Below are 8,242 nucleotides of genomic sequence, written 5' to 3'. Positions count from 1 at the left end.
ACCAACACCCCCAGGTCCTTTTCTGCCAGGCAGCTCCAGCCCCTCTGCCCCCAGCCTGTAGCGCTGCAGGGGGTTGGTGGGACCCAAGGGCAGGACCTGGCACTTGGCCTTGTTGAACCTCACCCCGTTGGTCTCGACCATGTGCAACAGCTCTGCAATGCTAAAGGGCCAGTGCCAGAAGAGAGAAGCAAATTGGGCAACTCAAACACTGTAAATTTGCAGGTGTCTCCTACCAATACTCCAACCAACATCACGGTATCAGATTTCTGAGGAACTGAGGAATTGCTGGAGGAAACTGATCCCAGATGAAGAAAAAGTTTATGAAATCATGCAATGACTCTATAAAATAATAAAAACACAATAAAGAAGGATGTTTCATAGCGGATGTTTAAAAGACGCCTGCCCAGGACCGCCATGGTAAGGTGATGCTGACAGCAGCTTCCCTGGGGAACCCTAAGATCAACCCTATCTCATCAAAGTTAACAACAGATGTCTTGCTGCTAAGTACAGGCTTGTACTTCAATGATAAATATCTGCCAGGACCACCATCCTCTTTAATTTCCCCCTGAAAATGTGCAAATAGGCCAAAGGCAAGGCATTCTGCAGACATCCCCATGTCACTATCACATGGGATTGAGGCCGAATTCAAACAGAAAGTGAGAAGCGTTGGGTTTTGCCAACAACCATAAGAAGACAAGATCAGCTTGCAGCCACGTGATGAAATGCCTCTTCATTTTTTCACCTGCCAACTGAACGTTGGCCATTCTGTGGAGAGCAGATGGGGAAGGACAGCTCCCAGGGGGTTGTTTCCAGGCCGAAGCTCTGGTCTCCTCTGCTGCAACCCCATCCCTCTTGCGATGAAAGTGAAGTTTATTTGCTGCTGGTCAATCACAACCTTTGCAAAAGCCAGACTGCTGGGACTGTCCCACGTCAGGACAGCTCAGCTGCCTGGAAGCATCATAGGATAGTTGCAACATTTCTCCATGTGAAGGATCACCACCTCTTTTTCATATTTTACTTTGTGTTGAGTGCATTTAGACCAACAGTGGCAAAGGAGAAGGAAAGAAAGAGATTGTTTGTTTCGCCTGGCAACCACAAGGGCTCCACAGATCCCCATAAATTTGGGGCATCCCAAATGGGGACAGAAGCACGATGGGGTCTGAGTTATGCATAACATCTCCATGAGTCCTGGAGTACTGCAGATGTGCAAGAGATGGGACTGATCTGACCACATCCCTCCAAAAGCCCATAGCAAGATGGGAAGATGACCAAGCTGCTTCTCCTCCCCATCGACCAGTGTGCTAGTGCTCTGTGAGGGTCCATCTTTAGGCTTCTCATCAGGAATCCTGTAAAAATGTTATGGGGTGGTCAACCAGCTTTGCAATCATGATGGAGCACTTGCTACATTCTCTTGGAGGATCCAATAGTCTTCATCCTCAGATCCTTTTCTCCCAGTATCCGTTAGTGGGAGGCACTCATGGATTAAACAACAGAGAACATCTACTTGCCTTTTGCTAAGAGCTGACCACCTCAGTGCCCTTGGCCTCACCTGGCTTAAGTGAGATGCAGCTCTACCACGCAGCCTGAACTGAGCGTACCTACCCCATTTTTCTTGGTCTTGAAAAAAAATGCTGCAGGATACCAGTAGATGATAGCTTCCCTCTCTGCCCTGCCACAGCAAGCACTAGGCCCCTTCCATGGACGCAGAATCACAGAGGACCATCTTCATTCACCATGAGGCATCAGAGGAATGGAAATACAAAAAAAACCAAAAACAATCCCAAATTCACATGTCCTAAACGTGGCTTTACCTGAGGGACCAACAGACCCTGGGGTCTCCTCATGACATCTCTTCACGCTAGCCACAAAAGTCTGAGCCACATTCACTGAACCACCTTTGATGCCTACAGAAACTGGGCTCCTGTTGGCAGCATTAGGGCAAGAGAACAAGACGGAGTGGTTTTAAAGAGTTATTACTTCTGCAGAAAGAGATGAAGTGCTTAGAAAAAAAGCATTCCACCTGTGATTTAAAAGCTAACTTCTAGGCCCCTGCCATGCCCCCACACCCAGCTCCAGGCCCGGACCCAGAGGTGTCTGCTGCCACCCACAAGCTCTTCACTGCCCCACCCTGCGTGCAAACATCTCCAAGATAAGGATTTAACACCCGCCACCTTCCCTGGAACGGATGTCTGGAGACCACTGGGCCCTTCTCCAAGGCAGCACTTCATCATCTGTGTGACTGTAAGTGTTTGAAGAGTCCCACTGCAGCCATCAGCGCTCCGCAGCAGGGGTGTGGACTCTGCCATGGTGGAAAATGTTATTAATGTGGCCCTGAGTTGGCCTACTCTCCGGCTCTGAAGCTGCTGCCGTTCCATGCACGGGCTGCTGTTGACCCCTCCATCATTCCTAAATTCTGAAGTTCATTACAGGGGAGATGCTGTTTGGCTTTCCCTGCCTATGAGCTCTTTGATGTAGCTGCCATCACAGGAGTTGTTGCTGGGACAGCACATCAAGCCTTACCATCTGGAAGGACTTTACGGAGAGAGGAAGCACATTTCTTGCCTTTTGTTGATCCAGTGGCGTATATTTCTCATTTTTCTCCCAAGCTGGAGGATACAACTGCATCAGAGATACTGAGTCTTCCACATCCGCCACTGTTGGACGAGGAGCAGTCGTCCTGCTCAGCACACTTGTCTTCTTGAGGACAATATTAGTGTCTTGCTCATTCTAATGAAGAAGCTGCTGTTTCTGCTAGGTGAGCCTGTGGAAGAGGGCTCCTTCGGAGGCGGTTCAGCAGCTGGGACGTGCTGCAGGCTCTCAACCTCCACAACTAGAAAACGATGAGGTAATGCAGAAGAGGAAGGGTCAAACAGCGTGACACAGGCTCCCTTCTGTGAGGAATGTCTAAGATGTTTCAGGGTAAAACCTGAGTTTTACTCAGGTAAGTTCCCTAAGGAGTTCTTCCTTCCTTATAAACCGAAAGTCTTCATTAATATACACAACAAGGTTCCTACTGGCACCGTGCACCCTACTATGCACTAAAGTGCAGCTATTTCAAAATTAAATGAGCCTCTTTTGAAAGGTTTCATTATTATAATCTTGTCTTTAGCCGAAGAGCTACGCAGATAAGAAATGAAGCGTGGGGGCCAGCAGAGACAAGCTGTTCTGCAGCTCCAGACTCTGCAAAATGAAGGGCAGCAGAGGAGTTCTGCTCTTCCCTCATCACTGCTCACCATCACGCTCAGGTGACAGGACACACGTCGTCTGTGCCACCAGGGAGTTGTCTTTACCTATCCACATCTCCTACCACTCCAAAGCACTGATTAAATAACCCTGCTCACGTTTTGTTCTTCCGAGACTTGTTAATCACTTTCTTCTCACTTCCATCCCATGCAAGTCCTTTTATCATAGAATCACAGACCAGCTTTGCAATCATGATGGAGCACTTGCTACATTCTCTTGGAGGATCCAATAGTCTTCATCCTCAGATCCTCTTCTCCCAGTATCCGTTAGTGGGAGGCACTCATGGATTAAACAACAGAGAACATCTACTTGCCTTTTGCTAAGAGCTGACCACCTCAGTGCCCTTGGCCTCACCTGGCTTAAGTGAGATGCAGCTCCACCACACAGCCTGAAGTGAGAGTATCTAACCCATTTTTCTTGGTCTTGAAAAAAAATGCTGCAGGCTCATCAGGAATCCTGTAAAAATGTTATGGGGTGGTCAACCAGCTTTGCAATCATGATGGAGCACTTGCTACATTCTCTTGGAGGATCCAATAGTCTTCATCCTCAGATCCTCTTCTCCCAGTATCCATTAGTGGGAGGCACTCATGGATTAAACAACAGAGAACATCTACTTGCCTTTTGCTAAGAGCTGACCACCTCAGTGCCCTTGGCCTCACCTGGCTTAAGTGAGATGCAGCTCTACCACGCAGCCTGAACTGAGCGTACCTACCCCATTTTTCTTGGTCTTGAAAAAAAATGCTGCAGGATACCAGTAGAGAATAGCTTCCCTCTCTGCCCTGCCACAGCAAGCACTAGGCCCCTTCCATGGACGCAGAATCACAGAGGACCATCTTCATTCACCATGAGGCATCAGAGGAATGGAAATACAAAAAAAACCACCAACCCCAAATTCACATGTCCTAAACATGGCTTTACCTGAGGGACCAACAGACCCTGGGGTCTCCCCATGACATCTCTTCACGCTAGCCACAAAAGTCTGAGCCACATTCACTGAACCACCTTTGGTGCCTACAGAAACTGGGCTCGTGTTGGCAGCATTAGGGCAAGAGAACAAGACAGAGTGGTTTTAAAGAGTTATTACTTCTGCAGAAAGAGATGAAGTGCTTAGAAAAAAGCATTCCACCTGTGATTTAAAAGCTAACTTCTAGGCCCCTGCCATGCCCCCACACCCAGCTCCAGGCCTGGACCCAGAGGTGTCTGCTGCCACCCACAAGCTCTTCACTGCCCCACCCTGCGTGCAAACATCTCCAAGATAAGGATTTAACACCCGCCACCTTCCCTGGAACGGATGTCTGGAGACCACTGGGCCCTTCTCCAAGGCAGCACTTCATCATCTGTGTGACTGTAAGTGTTTGAAGAGTCCCACTGCAGCCATCAGCGCTCCGCAGCAGGGGTGTGGACTCTGCCATGGTGGAAAATGTTATTAATGTGGCCCTGAGTTGGCCTACTCTCCGGCTCTGAAGCTGCTGCCGTTCCATGCACGGGCTGCTGTTGACCCCTCCATCATTCCTAAATTCTGAAGTTCATTACAGGGGAGATGCTGTTTGGCTTTCCCTGCCTATGAGCTCTTTGATGTAGCTGCCATCACAGGAGTTGTTGCTGGGACAGCACATCAAGCCTTACCATCTGGAAGGACTTTATGGAGAGAGGAAGCACATTTCTTGCCTTTTGTTGATCCAGCGGCGTATATTTCTCATTTTTTCTCCCAAGCTGGAGGATACAACTGCGTCAGAGATACTGAGTCTTCCACATCCGCCACTGTTGGACGAGGAGCAGTTGTCCTGCTCAGCACACTTGTCTTCTTGAGGACAACATTAGTGTCTTGCTCATTCTAATGAAGAAGCTGCTCTTTCTGCTAGGTGAGCCTGTGGAAGAGGGCTCCTTCGGAGGCGGTTCAGCAGCTGGGACGTGCTGCAGGCTCTCAACCTCCACAAATAGAAAACGATGAGGTAATGCAGAAGAGGAAGGGTCAAACAGCGTGACACAGGCTCCCTTCTGTGAGGAATGTCTAAGATGTTTCAGGGTAAAACCTGAGTTTCACTCAGGTAAGATCCCTAAGGAGTTCTTCCTTCCTTATAAACCGAAAGTCTTTAATTAATATACACAACGAGGTTCCTACTTGCACCGTGTACCCTACTATGCACTCAAGTGCAGCTATTTCAAAATCAGTTCTTCCTTCCTTATAAACCGAAAGTCTTCATTAATATACACAACAAGGTTCCTACTGGCACCGTGCACCCTACTATGCACTAAAGTGCAGCTATTTCAAAATTGTTTTTAGAGAGAGAGGTTGAAAGGTGTTACGTGATGAAGTGATTTGCTCTCATCTTTTTCCTTCTCCTTCACTCTTTGTCTCACTTGCTGGTAAGAACAACTCATGGCAGCCCAAACTCCCGACTTCACACTTCTTGGTGCTTAACGGCTCTTCATGGAGACTTCTCCCTCATAAATTGCTCTACATCAGCTTTCAGATCCATCCATTCTTTTAACTTCAGATCCATCCATTCTTTTAAGCAACATAACATCCCCTATGGAAGAGAACTGCCTTGTTTAACTGTTTAACTGAAGAAATTTGGTTTCAAGCTTTTCAGCCGTAATTTTATCTGACATCATCAGCTCCTGGATGATAAGGAACAGCAATCGTTGGGCTTTCATCTGCTCCAGGCCAGGCCCTACTCCTGCCCACAGGCATTATTTTGCATACACCACTGAATGTAATGTGCTATATTGCTATTACTATTTCATTTCTGTTCATCATGACACCATCTGCATGTCTTTGAAGGCACCTTTTGCCTTGATGACCCCAAATAAATTTAATACCATCAGCAAAAGACACTCGATTATGACCCACATTTCAGTCAATACACAGCTTTCTAGGGGACTGCAATTCTAACCATTATTTCCTATCTTCTGATAAATCAAAAAGGGAGGGTGTCAAGAAGATGGGGCCTGGTCTTTTTTCAGTGGTGCCCAGGGGTATGACAAGAGGAAATGGGCACAAACTTGAATAGAAGAAGCTCCACCTCAACATGAGGAGGAACTTCTTTCCTGTGAGGGTAGCAGAGCCCTGGAAGAGGCTGCCCAGGGAGGTGGTGGAGTCTCCTTCTCTGGAAACATTCAAACCCACCTGGACACGTTCCTGTGGGACCTGCTCTGGGTGGCCCTGCTTTGGCAGGGGGTTGGACTAGATGATCTGGGACCAACAGACCCTGGGGTCTCCTCATGACATCTCTTCACGCTAGCCACAAAAGTCTGAGCCACATTCACTGAACCACCTTTGATGCCTACAGAAACTGGGCTCCTGTTGGCAGCATTAGGGCAAGAGAACAAGACGGAGTGGTTTTAAAGAGTTATTACTTCTGCAGAAAGAGATGAAGTGCTTAGAAAAAAAGCATTCCACCTGTGATTTAAAAGCTAACTTCTAGGCCCCTGCCATGCCCCCACACCCAGCTCCAGGCCCGGACCCAGAGGTGTCTGCTGCCACCCACAAGCTCTTCACTGCCCCACCCTGCGTGCAAACATCTCCAAGATAAGGATTTAACACCCGCCACCTTCCCTGGAACGGATGTCTGGAGACCACTGGGCCCTTCTCCAAGGCAGCACTTCATCATCTGTGTGACTGTAAGTGTTTGAAGAGTCCCACTGCAGCCATCAGCGCTCCGCAGCAGGGGTGTGGACTCTGCCATGGTGGAAAATGTTATTAATGTGGCCCTGAGTTGGCCTACTCTCCGGCTCTGAAGCTGCTGCCGTTCCATGCACGGGCTGCTGTTGACCCCTCCATCATTCCTAAATTCTGAAGTTCATTACAGGGGAGATGCTGTTTGGCTTTCCCTGCCTATGAGCTCTTTGATGTAGCTGCCATCACAGGAGTTGTTGCTGGGACAGCACATCAAGCCTTACCATCTGGAAGGACTTTATGGAGAGAGGAAGCACATTTCTTGCCTTTTGTTGATCCAGTGGCGTATATTTCTCATTTTTCTCCCAAGCTGGAGGATACAACTGCGTCAGAGATACTGAGTCTTCCACATCCGCCACTGTTGGACGAGGAGCAGTCGTCCTGCTCAGCACACTTGTCTTCTTGAGGACAATATTAGTGTCTTGCTCATTCTAATGAAGAAGCTGCTCTTTCTGCTAGGTGAGCCTGTGGAAGAGGGCTCCTTCGGAGGCGGTTCAGCAGCTGGGACGTGCTGCAGGCTCTCAACCTCCACAAATAGAAAACGATGAGGTAATGCAGAAGAGGAAGGGTCAAACAGCGTGACACAGGCTCCCTTCTGTGAGGAATGTCTAAGATGTTTCAGGGTAAAACCTGAGTTTTACTCAGGTAAGTTCCCTAAGGAGTTCTTCCTTCCTTATAAACCGAAAGTCTTCATTAATATACACAACAAGGTTCCTACTGGCACCGTGCACCCTACTATGCACTAAAGTGCAGCTATTTCAAAATTAAATGAGCCTCTTTTGAAAGGTTTCATTATTATAATCTTGTCTTTAGCCGAAGAGCTACGCAGATAAGAAATGAAGCGTGGGGGCCAGCAGAGACAAGCTGTTCTGCAGCTCCAGACTCTGCAAAATGAAGGGCAGCAGAGGAGTTCTGCTCTTCCCTCATCACTGCTCACCATCACGCTCAGGTGACAGGACACACGTCGTCTGTGCCACCAGGGAGTTGTCTTTACCTATCCACATCTCCTACCACTCCAAAGCACTGATTAAATAACCCTGCTCACGTTTTGTTCTTCCGAGACTTGTTAATCACTTTCTTCTCACTTCCATCCCATGCAAGTCCTTTTATCATAGAATCACAGAATTGCCCAGGCCAGAAGGGACCTCCAAAGGCCATCTAGTCCGACCTCCCCGCAGTCAGCAGGGACACCCCCAACTAGACCAGGTTGCCCAGGGCCTCGTCGAGCCTCTCCTTGAATATCTCCAGGGAAGGGGCCTCAACCACCTCCCTGGGCAACCTGTTCCAGTGCTCCACCACCCTCACAGTGAAGAACCCTCT

At 48.4% G+C, this 8,242-nt stretch overlaps 1 protein-coding gene across 1 annotated transcript in view; it reads right to left on the bottom strand.

Moving 5' to 3' along the window:
- The window catches only part of HDAC4 (histone deacetylase 4), a 283,789-nt gene that overhangs the window by 33,831 nt on the left and 241,716 nt on the right, over window positions 1-8,242 (bottom strand). The gene's annotated exons all lie outside the window — the stretch shown is intronic.

This window comes from Calidris pugnax, unplaced genomic scaffold (genome assembly GCF_001431845.1).
Source record: "Calidris pugnax isolate Ruff unplaced genomic scaffold, ASM143184v1 scaffold75, whole genome shotgun sequence".
Lineage (NCBI taxonomy): Eukaryota > Metazoa > Chordata > Aves > Charadriiformes > Scolopacidae > Calidris > Calidris pugnax.
Note: the sequence above shows the minus strand (reverse complement) of the source record. Positions and strands in the feature narration are given on the sequence as shown.